At 42.9% G+C, this 12016-nt stretch overlaps 1 protein-coding gene across 3 annotated transcripts in view; it reads right to left on the reverse strand.

Moving 5' to 3' along the window:
* LOC106968428 (cytidine monophosphate-N-acetylneuraminic acid hydroxylase) overlaps positions 1–12016 on the reverse strand; it is a 140565-nt gene that overhangs the window by 110232 nt on the left and 18317 nt on the right. Inside the window, exon 1 of one of the 3 annotated variants that reach the window (XM_015064779.3) lies at positions 2023–2314. The exons of the other annotated variants lie outside the window; for them this stretch is intronic. The gene's annotated coding sequence lies outside the window, so the exon portion shown is untranslated. Of the gene's footprint in view, positions 1–2022; positions 2315–12016 lie in introns of those variants that run through there. 3 annotated transcript variants of the gene reach the window in all.

Below are 12016 nucleotides of genomic sequence, written 5' to 3' on the forward strand. Positions count from 1 at the left end.
GAGGGTCAAACATTAAAAATACTACCATAGATGAGGGCGAAGAGGGGGATGATGGCAAGAGCCAAGCCCAGACGTGAGGCATGGTCAAAAGTAACGGTAATAGAGGGCGCCTGGGTGGCTCAGTGGGTTAAGCATCCAACTCGGTATCAGCTAAGGTCATACTGTCAAGGTTTGTGAGTTTGAGCCCCATGTTGGGCTCCACTCTGACAGAGCAGAGCCTCCTTGGGATTCTCTCTCTCTCTCTCTCTCTCTCTCTCTCTGTTCCTTCTCCACTCATGCTCTCTCTCTCAAAATAAATAAACTTAAAAAAAATCCCTAATTATATCCAAAAGATCCTCTTCCTATATTAGGTCACATTTGGAGGCTCCAGATAGACATATCTCGTGGGGGCAGGGCAATTGCCAACCTCCCATAGCTTGCTCGTGCGGTTTTGGCATTGGAAGAAGGCTACTACAACGGAAATATAAACCGAAGGGAAGTAAAAGCTAAAAATAAAAAATGTAAAGTTTCCTGGGCAGTTTCAAACCAGCAGATGTAAGTGGCTTGTGGTATCATCGTCAACACTTTCTGGCAGCCTCTTTAAAAACTGACCCAAGCCAGGAACATTGCTGAAATGGTCAGCACATACTTAATCGCTAAAGCTGATCACCTTCCCAATTTCTTCCCATGGAATTTAAAACAAATACTCTCAATTGTCATTTATGGACATATATAATTATGTGAGAGACAAAAGCATAAATAAGGAGCCTAACAGAGTTTGAGGTACCATGTACTAAATTTAGATTCTGTTTCCAGTAAGGTGACGGGCTAACCACCTGAATGAATCCTCTTGTTAAAAACAACTAAAAATCTGACCATCTTAAGAGAGTCAATGGGCTGTCATGAACGTAAGGAATTCTCAAATCAGACACTGATTGCAGACAAGACTGTAGCCAGCCATTTCCCCCAAATAAGAAGGCGGGGTGGGGGAGGGAACACATAGAGGTTTGCATTCATGGCCTCCAATGGCTCCAGAGACACAGCCCAAAGAGCCTGTCAAGTTGGGGAGTCTAATTGGGATCTTCCCCCCAAAAGTGATCCCAGTGGGTGAAACCCACTGAGCCCTGGGTGGCTCAGCAGGTCATGATCTCACAGTCCGGAGCCTGCTTCCAATTCTGGGTCTCCCCCTCTCTCTCTCTCTCTGCCCCTTCCCCACTCATGCTCTCTCTCAAAAAAATAAATAAACATTAAAAAAAATTTTTTTTATTTAAAAATACACATTAAAAAATTACATTAAAAGAAGAATGAATGTAGAAATAAACTGCTTTTCTCCTCAATCCCCCACTCCTCCCATCCCAAGCCCAGTTCCAGGAGACAGGAAAATCTATTAGTTCAAATCTTAGTGTTAAGTGGACGGGAGAAAAAAAGTACAACCTGGCCACCATGAGTGTTTTCAGCCTGAATTCACACTAGCGAGGGGGCACTGGACAAACCTCTTGCCATTTAGTTGAGTAGCTCCCATAAACCTGGAAAAAGCAAGTGCTGATCCCGTCTGCAAGGCTCCACTTCTAGCTCAGCTAATGGTAATTTGTGCAGGCAAAGTTCCAAAGCATCAGCAGCTCACAGCATGGGAAATTCAGAAATTCTTACAGTTAATTCCATTCTCTGTGCCTGAGGCTTGAAATATGTCTTTGTACACTTATGCCCACGTAATGTCTGTATAAAGGAGATCTCAAACTCTAACCAAGAGAACACTGACCTAGCCGTATAAGCAATAAAGCATGTGCTAAGCAACAAATATTGCCAAAGTGAGTCATTTCATAAAGATAAGAGGACCAATTAGTCAGAAACCATACTTTCAAATTTACATGCACTAAGAGCCTCAGGATATACTGCCAAAACTATAAGGAGTCACAGGCGAATTCAAAACCCCAGATTTTTAAATACTCTCAGTAACTGATTGAAGAGGCGGATAAAAATGTATTTTAATTCATCCGGAGGGCGCAGGCGCAGCAGGCACGCCAACAAGTGATGCCGGCTCACCTGTGGGGACTCCTGGGGACTCAGGGAGGGTTTCCGGAGGCCCAGGGAGGTCTCCGGACTCCACCGGAGGAGGCAGGGCTGCAGGAGGGAGGCTGCGGACGGAGGGGCTCCAGGGAGAGGCGCCAGAGTCAAGGGAACCCAAAGGAGCATCCACCGGTGGAGCCGGGCCAGGAACCACGTGGGAAGGGGAGTCACCTGCCCTGGGGGTGAGCAGGGACAACTCGAACTCCAGAAGCTTCCTCCCCGTCCCATTTCCTGGGGATAAGGCTCGCCCCCCCCCCCCACTCTTCCCACTGTGGCTCACACTGTGGGCGGCCTGGAGGCAGCTGGGAGCCCGCCCGGCACCCCCTTGTCACCCCCTCCGAGGCCCGCCAGTCCTGGAGTCGAGCGCCCCACGCGCCTGGGAAGGGCGCCGTGCTGTTTTGGCCTCCTGCCTCGCCCAGCGCCCTGTGCCCCGCCCCGTCCCCACATACCCTTCTCCCCTTGCTCCCTTGCTCCCCTCACCCTGCGCCCCTGCGCGCGCCCCCACCCCCTTACCCGTGCCCGCCCTCCACTGGCCCCACTCTGCCCCGGAAAGGGCAGTACCCTCCCTTAGAGAGAGAGAGAGAATGTTGTAGTGAGATGTATCCTGCTTCCAGACTGACTTGAGCCATTGTCAGGGAAACGGTAGCCCCCAAAGGTACCAATACATGTTGGGATATGTCAAAAGCAGATAAATTAGTAAGAATGAAGAGGGTTTGAATATCACAGTTACCAAACCTGACCTAATGGAGATTTTTTTACACGCGCACAAATGGCCAATGAACTCATGAAAAAGTGCCCAACGTTATCATTAGTCAGCAGAGAGATAGAAATTAAAACCAAAAAAAATGAGTAGGAAGCAAAAGCATTAAGAATGACTCATGTATTTCTACTTCTGGCCAAGTTCCAATAACAGGGACCAAATTTACCTTCCTGTTTGAAATAACCAAAAAAAAAAAAAAAAGAGAGAGAGAGAGAGAGATACAGGAATCACAACATACCATTCAACAACTGCAGAATATACCTGTTTTTTTTCCTGCACACATGTAACAGTTATAATAACTGTTCATACATAGGCTTAATCTCAAATTTCAAAGGAATAATGTAGAGATACAAGATTGTATATATCATAATAAGACTAAACTCAGAATTGAAAACAAAATGGTAACTACTAAAATTCATCATTGGAAATTAAGCAATATATATTAATATAATATATTGGGTCAAAAATAAATCATAAGAGATCAGAAATTAGAACTAAATACTAACGAAAACATACATATCAAACTTGAGGGATTCTTTTGAAGCAGTATTTAGAGGGAAACACAGACATTAGAAAAGAAGGAAATCTGAAATTTAACGAGCCAAATATTAATTCCAAGTACTGTACTTAGAAAAGAACGGCAAAATAAAATAAAGAAAAAGGAAGTAAGAAAGAGTGGGATTTTATAAAAAAGAAAACATACAATAGAGACCTATTCAAAATCATCTATTCAAGAGGTAGTTCTTTGAAAAGGCCAAAACAAAATAAAAATACCTCTAGTGATATTACTGGCCAAGGAAAAAATAAAGAGAAAGCCCATGAGTCACCACTGTCAGGAAGAAGAGACTGTACTGTAGTCCTGCAGACATTAAAATAAAATAATAGTACTAAAATCTTTGTGCCAATAAACATAAATATGTAGATGAAATGGATAAAATACTAGAAGAGTATCAACTCCAGTATATCCCATCAAAATTCAACTATATAATATCAATCAAAACCCTGCATAAATAGCAACCCTAAAATATCCCGGGTCGGAAGTGTCAGTTGTTAACATGTCATTTCCCCCCACGTTGATTTCTTGGACGCAACAGGTTCAGTGCATTTCCAATCAATCTCACTAGAAGTTTTGTGGAGAAACTGACAAGTTTATTCTGGGACTCGTATGGAAATACAAAGGACCTAAACAGCCAAAGAAATCTTGAAAAAGAAGAAAGCTGGAAGACTTCGACTACCTGACTTCAAAGCTTATTATAAAACTACAGAACGAAGATAATGCGGTGTTGGCAAAGGATTGAAAAATTAGATTGCGAGAGAATACAACCCGTTTGAAAACATAAACCACGATGAGATACCACCTCACCCCTGTCAGAATGGCTAAAATCAAGCACTCAGAAAACAACCAGTGTTGGCAAGGATGTGGATAAAAAGGAACCCTCAGGCACTGTTGGTGGGAGTGCAAACTGGTGCAGTCACTCTGTGCAACAGAGTGGAGGTTCCTCAAAAAGTTAAAGCTGAAAGTAGAACAACCCTGTAACCCAGTAATCACACTACTGGGCAATCACCCAAAGAATACGAAAACAGTCATTCAGTGGGATACATGCAGCCCTCTGTTTCTAGCAGCGTTATCTACAATAGCCAAACTATGGAAGCAGCCCAAGTGTCCACTGACTGATGAATGGACAAAGGTGTGGATATATGCACACTGCAGTATTATTCAGCCATAGGAAAGAATGAAATCCTGCCATTGACCACGACGTGGACGAAGCTAGGGTATATTATGCTAAGCGAAATAAGCCAGGCAACGAAAGGCAAATACCGTATGATTTCATTCATACGTGGAATTTAAGGAGCGAAACAAATGAACAAAGGAAAAAAAAAAAAAAAGACCAAAAACCAAACTCTTAACTAAATAGAATAAGCTGACAGTCACCAGAGGGGAGGTGGGTGGGGGGATGGGTGAAATGGGGGATGGGGATTAAGCATCCCCTGACCATGAGGTGCACCGGGTAATATACGAATTGTTGAATCACCACATTGTACTTCTGAAACGGATATAACACTGTATGTTAACTATGCTGGAATTACAATTTTTTTTAATGAATAAAAAAGAAAAATATTTTTAAGATGGAACAATGAAAACGAAACAAAGAACAGAAGCCCTTTGTTGTTTTTCCAACAATGGTGCTAGAACAACTGGATGCTCATATGGGAAAGAAATTAATCTCTACATCGCACGATACACAACAATTAATCTGCGATAAACTTAAACACAAAACTATAAAGCTTTTGGAGGAAAGCGTGAAGAGCAAACGCATGACTCGGAGGTATACAGGATTTCTTAAAATTGATACAGAAAGCATTACCCTAAAAAAGACATTAATAAACTAGGCGGCACCAAAATTTTGTCAAACTTCTGCTTAACAAAAGACATCGTCGAGAAAATGAACAGGCATGCTAAGGACGGGGAGAACACATTTGCAAATCACACATCTGATGGAAAACTCCTGCCCACAAATACACAAGGCAAGAATTCCTGTAACTCAAGAACAAAAAGGTGGACAACCCAATTTTTTACAAACGCAAAAGTTTTGAACGTTTCATCAAAGAGATAAACACACGCCAATGAGCACGTGAAAAAGTGCCCCGAATCATCACTAGATGAGGACATGTAAATTAAAACCGAAAATAAGTAGGAAACAAAAGCACCAAAAATGACTCCTGTATTTCTACTTCTCGCCAAGATGGAGAAGGAGGGACCAGATCTACCCCCTCTGTTGAAACAACCCCAAAAAAGGGGGGCGGGAATGAAATACATGAAAGAACAGTGCTCAGACAAATCAGACAACAATAGGCTGGAGAGCTTTCCAAGCGACAAGTGAACAGGGGCGCCTGGGTGGCCCAGTCGGTTAAACGTCCGACTTTAGCACAAGTCATGATCTCACAGTTCGTGGGTTCGAGCCCCTCAGTGCACTGCCCACTTCAGATCCTCTGGCTCCCTCTTCCTGCCCCTCCCCCGCTCGTGTTCTCTGAAAAATAAATAAAACATTAAAAAAGAAAGAAAGGAAAAAAGAAAGAAACAAGTAAACAAATGAGGTGAGCAGAATGACTGCCCCCAGTTTAGTGGTTGGGGTTTCCAGGCCTCAGAGTGAGGAAGACACACGCTTCCAGAAGTCTCTCCCAGTTGAGGAAATCACCGAGGGGCTGGAGAGTTTGAGGTAGTTAAGAGTTTGTCAACTGAGAAAGGAGACAAAACTGAAAGGAACACAGGTCTTTATTTGGGGTCCCAGGACTGCAGTTCGGGGGAGAGCACAGATTCCAGAATAACCAGAAAAGCGACCCACTTGTGCAGGGAAAGCCAAGAGTTCTTATGAGAAAGAAGGAAGAGGTAATTACAAGATTGAGATAAAGAAGAGAGGGGAAAAAACCCTGCTAATTTAGTGCTGACCAGTTGAACCGATGGTGACTATCTTATTGATTACTGATCGGTGCTATCAACGACACGGTTCCTGCTAGATAATTAAGTTTCCTGTCCTCATATGCTCTGTCGGTGAAATTTTATGAGCAACGTTTGTCATAACAATTGCTGCTTCCGGCCGAATGGAGTTTCTAGACGCCAGCCAGGCTCAAGGCACCTCCGATGGAGTGAGGGCCGGCAGTGACAATCTGATGGGGTTTCCTGGTCTCCAGTTTGAAGGTCTCTGGGGATCCTGTGTCTCAACGAGCGCTGTTGTGGCCATTTTTCTGAGGTTTATCTCAAGTCATCCAGCCTCAGTTTGCAGGGCTTTTCAGGGGGAAAAAAGGCAGTTTCGGTTCCCGGTGATTCCAAGTGACGAAAATGAGAAACCTTTGTTTGGAGAACCACAGTCACATATTCGAGGAAACCAGAAGAATTCGGGATCCAGCCCAGTTTTATAGGCAAACAGCAAACACTCAGAGACCGTCAGAACTAGAAGCTAACATCCACAACACTGTGTTACAGAAACAATGTTTTTTTTTTTCTCTAAAATCACCCTGGTCTCCAGCAAGGAGAACTAAAGTAAGATGAATTTGTTTGTAAAATAAGTCCAGTTTTAGCCAAACTTGGCCTAATTATTTACATAAGCAAGAATAGGGGTTGACCACATAGACTCTTTAAAACCTGCCTTACTGGAACTTTTCATAAAGAATCTCTAGATTGAACTTTTAATAGCCTTTCAATGCCAGAAGCCAAGCCAGATTCTTGCCAACAGATTTGCCTGAAATACCTACAGATCTGGGTTACTTCCTCCTCTCTTCTCAAAGTCCCCCAAAGATCCTGAGTTTCCTGGGCCTGCCAGGAAGTGACCTTCCTTGCTCCCCTGGTAAGGCTGCTGGGAACCCTGTAAATTAGGGGACAGGGCTGATTTTTTTTCAAAGGGGCTTTATTAGCCCCATCAAGTCAACCCTAGTTCCTTAAATCTGTCTGTTGGTATCTGAGTCTATGGATGTCTTCTCAAATATAACCTTCCAGTCAAAGCCTTGCTGGTATAACCTTGTTTCCAATCGTATCCTGTTAGGAGGAGAAGCTTATGCAAATAACTCCAATTTGCATGAAAATAAAAGTACTCACTGAGAGTTTCCCCATTCCAGAGGAACCAGGGAGAAAAATATGTTTCATATTTATTTATAAAGATATATTAAAAAAATTTTTAACGTTTATTTTGAGAGAGAGAGAGAGAGAGAGAGAGAGAGAGGGAACTCAGGTGCCTGTGCAAGTAGGAGAGGGGCGGAGAGAGAGGGAGAGAGGGAATCCCAAGCAGGCTCTGCATTGTCAACACAGAGTCTGACGCAGGGCTTGATTCCAGAGACCGTGAGATCATGACCTGAACTGAAATCAACAATCAGACGCTTAACTGACTGAGCCACCCAGGCACCCCCATTTTACCAAATTTCTAAAAGCCATAGATACTTTAAGAGAAAAAGTTTTCCTAAATCTGGAAGAACAAACATTAGGGAACAGAATGTTTCAAATAAGGGTCATAAACACTATAATCACCTTCCTCAATTCATTCAGCCCCATCTCATTAATGCTTATTCTGTTGGAATCCAGTCTTCACTCTAGGCCCAGAAACTCTTACCCAGTTTAGTTTTATAATCTTAAGGGTGTCAGAAACCTGCATTTGTCAAAAGTCCTCTCCGTGAATCCCCTAAAGAGGAAATACATTTGTAAGAGCATCAAAGTAAAACAACAGCTGTAAATGACAAAAGACTGAAAACCTGGCTATGGCTAAAGATCTGATGAGAGTTTATTACAATGCAATTGACAAAGGAAATTTGGTTATTTCTGTGACACACAACAGTTCCGTAAGTAGAATTACAAGTGATAACATTATGCCGGGACATATCAAAACTTTAGGAACTTCATATAATTTCTGGAATAGTTATATTAATAACATTCCCTCCTAACAATATAGCCTAAGAAAGTTTATTATCACTAATGACAATGCTTCCCTTGTAATTGAACATACCAAGTAAATGAGTCTCATTAGTCAAAAAGACTTCATTTAGAATTTCAATTGGGGGAAGCTTGTCAAAAATATCAGAAGGTTTTTAAAACAATTTTTTTTTAATGTTTATTCATTTTGGGGAGAGACAGCACGCAAGAGGGGGAGAGGCAGAGAGAGAGGGAGACACAGAATCGGAAGCAGGCTCCAGGCTCTGAGCTGTCAGCACAAAGCCCAATGTGGGGCTCGAACTCATGGACCGTGAGATCATGACCTGAGCTGAGGTCAGATGCTTAACGGACTGAGCCACCCAGGCATCCCATACCAGTGTTCTTTAGATGGCAAATATATGAATACGCTGAATATTGTTAAAAAACATATGTCTCCTCATAGCAAATTTCTCATCATGGCACAGAACCCATTTACTAACAGATCCCAAATCTTTCGTTTCTAAGAGGAAGTCAGAAGCAGATAAATCTATGGCTATTAATTAATGTTTCTGTATTTTATCTTATTTGGAAAGATCTAAATATTTAATGACTGTCACTTTATTTAAATGAACAAAACGAAGGTTTTAAGTTACCTACCCCCCCCGCAAAAATGGGGAAACTATTTAAGTAGACATTATTGAAAAGTTCAATTATAAACTTTTATCTTACTTCATTAATTCACTTGCTCTTCATCATTATGTTTAGATCAGTCATGAAAATTTCATGAGACGCTAAATAGCTGACCATCATCTCTAAGTTCTCTTCCTGGCTGACAAATTCTATGACAGGGATAACACGAGCTTATTTGACTTTTAGTAAACCTAAGTAGAATAAAAGTATTATATTTAATGCGAACAGCTCTAAAAACACACCTGTTTTAGTTAAATGATCTTCCATTCAGTGGTTTGATTTTTTTGGTTGCTTTTTGTTTTGTTCTGTTTTGTTCTTTGGGGGCCCTTGCTAGGGAAGCCGTGCACCTGCCTGTGGTGCGGCCAGGAGGCTGCTGGGAGGCCCAGGCCCCTGCTGCACCCCCGGCCCCCTGCGCAACTGTCCTTGCCCCGGGCAGAGCCCACTTTTGAGCCCTTCCACACTCACCCTGGGATGTTCTTAAAACCAGGCCAGACCCGGCCACACGATGACCGTCAACTACAGCTGCTCCTGGAAATGTCTTTCTTGAAACACACACACGTGTAATCTCCCGCATTGACTATTTCCTCTCCCCTGGGCACGGGGAGGTGTGCAGAGACCCTGTTAGCAGGGTCTTCCTGTTAGCAGTCTTCCTACCCTTCCTACCCTTCCTACCCTCTCCCACCCCAGCCCACCCTTCCGTCCCCACCCGTCTATCCCCATGCAACCCATCTGAACGAACCGCTGTGTCATTTCTATCTTTCGGTCGCACAACCACTGCAACCAGCCATAAGCCTATGGCTTGTGTCATCATGGGGCACCTGCTCCCCCGAGAAACCACGCCATAATCCACCAACTTATCAACCCCTGCCTATCAATTATATTTGAAAAGATAACATGTATGGAGGACTTTTGATAAGCCAGGTGTGTTCTTACAGTTTACATGTATTTTATCACGTAATCCTAAAAGCAACTCTAGGTAGCAGGTGTTAGTATGTTTGCTTTACAGATGAGAAAAGTGAGACACAGAGCATATGACACGGCCACTGTTGCTAAGAGTGAGGTCATTCTTTATGCATTAACATGACTGTCCATCTTTCCACTGTGCCTCCATCATGATGGTTAAGATCCCAAGGTTTAGAACTGGGGGGTGGCGGGTGGGGAAGAGAGCTGGTTCAAATCTGCCTCCTCCCCTTGTGCAGTAAATGAGCTTCATGTCTGAGTTTCACTTTACACATCTGTGAGCAAAATAATAATGCTCACTCTACATAGTCACACATCACATTTGTTGAGTAAATGGTTGTTATGGCCATAATTATCTCTATAACACCTCCCAGCAAACCTAGTGGTTGCCCTACAAATGTTTGCTATGTGGTTTGTGGCACATAGAAACTAAAACATTTAGGGGCGCCTGGGTGGCTCAGTCGGTTAGATGTCCGACTTTGGCTCAGGTCATGATCTCGCGGTTTGTGAGTTCGAGCCCCGCGTCGGGCTCTGTGCTGACAGCTCGGAGCCTGAAGCCTGCTTCGGATTCTGTGTCTTCCCGCTCTCTGTCCTTCCCATGCTCATGCTCTGTCTCTCTCTGTCTCTCAATAATAAATGTTTAAAAAAATTTAAGAAGCTAAAACATTTACCATCACACCATACTGTCTCTGACCTCAGGTAAACTGAATAAATCCCCTCCTTGCTGGGGTAAAATATTTCAAGACACAGGTCCCCAAAACAAAGAGGACCTCTTATTAAAAACTTATCATAAATTACTTTGTGTGCTTTCTACCCTGGCTTCTATGAGCAAAAAAAAAATGGAATGTCTTAGACACTCAAGAAAGAGTAAGCAACGTGATCACATTTTTCTTAAGTATTTTATACAGTGTCCCAGATCCCCGTTGGGTCTGGCCATACAGCTGACTAAATTACGGAGCCTTGGAGTGGGTGGGGCGTCTCCGGGTCTAGTCCTTGACTCCAAATCCATTTTCCAAAATTGATTTATGTCTAATCAGCATAACCTATTTGACTGTGTGTATGACTCAACAGATCATGAGACTTTAAAAACAAACCCTCAGAATTTTAGATGTCAAAACATGTAATACTCTTCAATTTAGGAACCCTAATTGCAAAAATCCTTTCATTACCTTAAGAAATTGGGTATTTGTGGGGCACCTGGGTGGCTCAGTTGGTTGAGTATCTGACTTCAGCTCAGGTCATGATCTCGCGGTTTGTGGGTTCAGGCCCCATGTTGGGCTCTGTGCTGACAGCTCAGAGCCTGGAGCCTGCTTCAGATTCTGTGTCTCCCTCTCTCTCTCTGCCCCTCCAATGCTCATACTCTGCCTCTGTCTCTCAATAATAAGTAAACATTTAAAAATATATAAAAAGTACAAAAAAAAAAAAGAAAAGAAATTCGGTATTTGTGATCACACAAGCAAGGTTATTAGACACAAAGGGAAAAAAATCTTTTCTTGAAGATTTCTATATTATAAAAGCACATACATATTCATCATAAAAGGAAAAGTCTACAGGAGCATGTAAGCATGCTTTATCCCTCTCATCCTAACCCCCGGGGGCAGTCACTGATGGCAGTGTGGTATTTCTCTTATGAGAAAGACTTAATTTGATCTACCCCCTTCTCTTATCAGTTTGACGTACATAGCCAACTGAAAATTATAGCCACTCTCTTTTTTTAAGTTTTCTACTACAGAGGGGTGCCTGGGTGGCTCAGTCGGTTGAGCATCCGACTTCGACTCAGGTCATGATCTCACGGTTCGTGAGTTTGAGCCCCACATCGGGCTCTGTGCGGACAGCTCAGAGTCTGGAGCCTACTTCTAGGTCTCCCTCTCTCTCTGCCCCTCCCCCAATCATGCTCTGTCTCTCTCTCTCAAAAATAAATAAACATTAAAAAAAATTTTTTTAAGTTTCTACTATGTAGAAACTCAAACACACACCAAAGTAAATAAAATAATATAATGGCATCCCATACGCCCATCACTCAGCCCAACAACCATCAACCCACAGCCAACCCACGCTCCATCCAGACTCCCATCCGCTTCCCTCCGTCCACTATTTGGAAGCAAATCCCTTACATCACACACTTGCGTTTACCTCTGCATCTCTGTAAGGAAAGACCTTTTTTA

The sequence above is a fragment of the Acinonyx jubatus genome, chromosome B2 (genome assembly GCF_027475565.1).
Source record: "Acinonyx jubatus isolate Ajub_Pintada_27869175 chromosome B2, VMU_Ajub_asm_v1.0, whole genome shotgun sequence".
Taxonomy (NCBI): Eukaryota; Metazoa; Chordata; class Mammalia; order Carnivora; family Felidae; genus Acinonyx; species Acinonyx jubatus.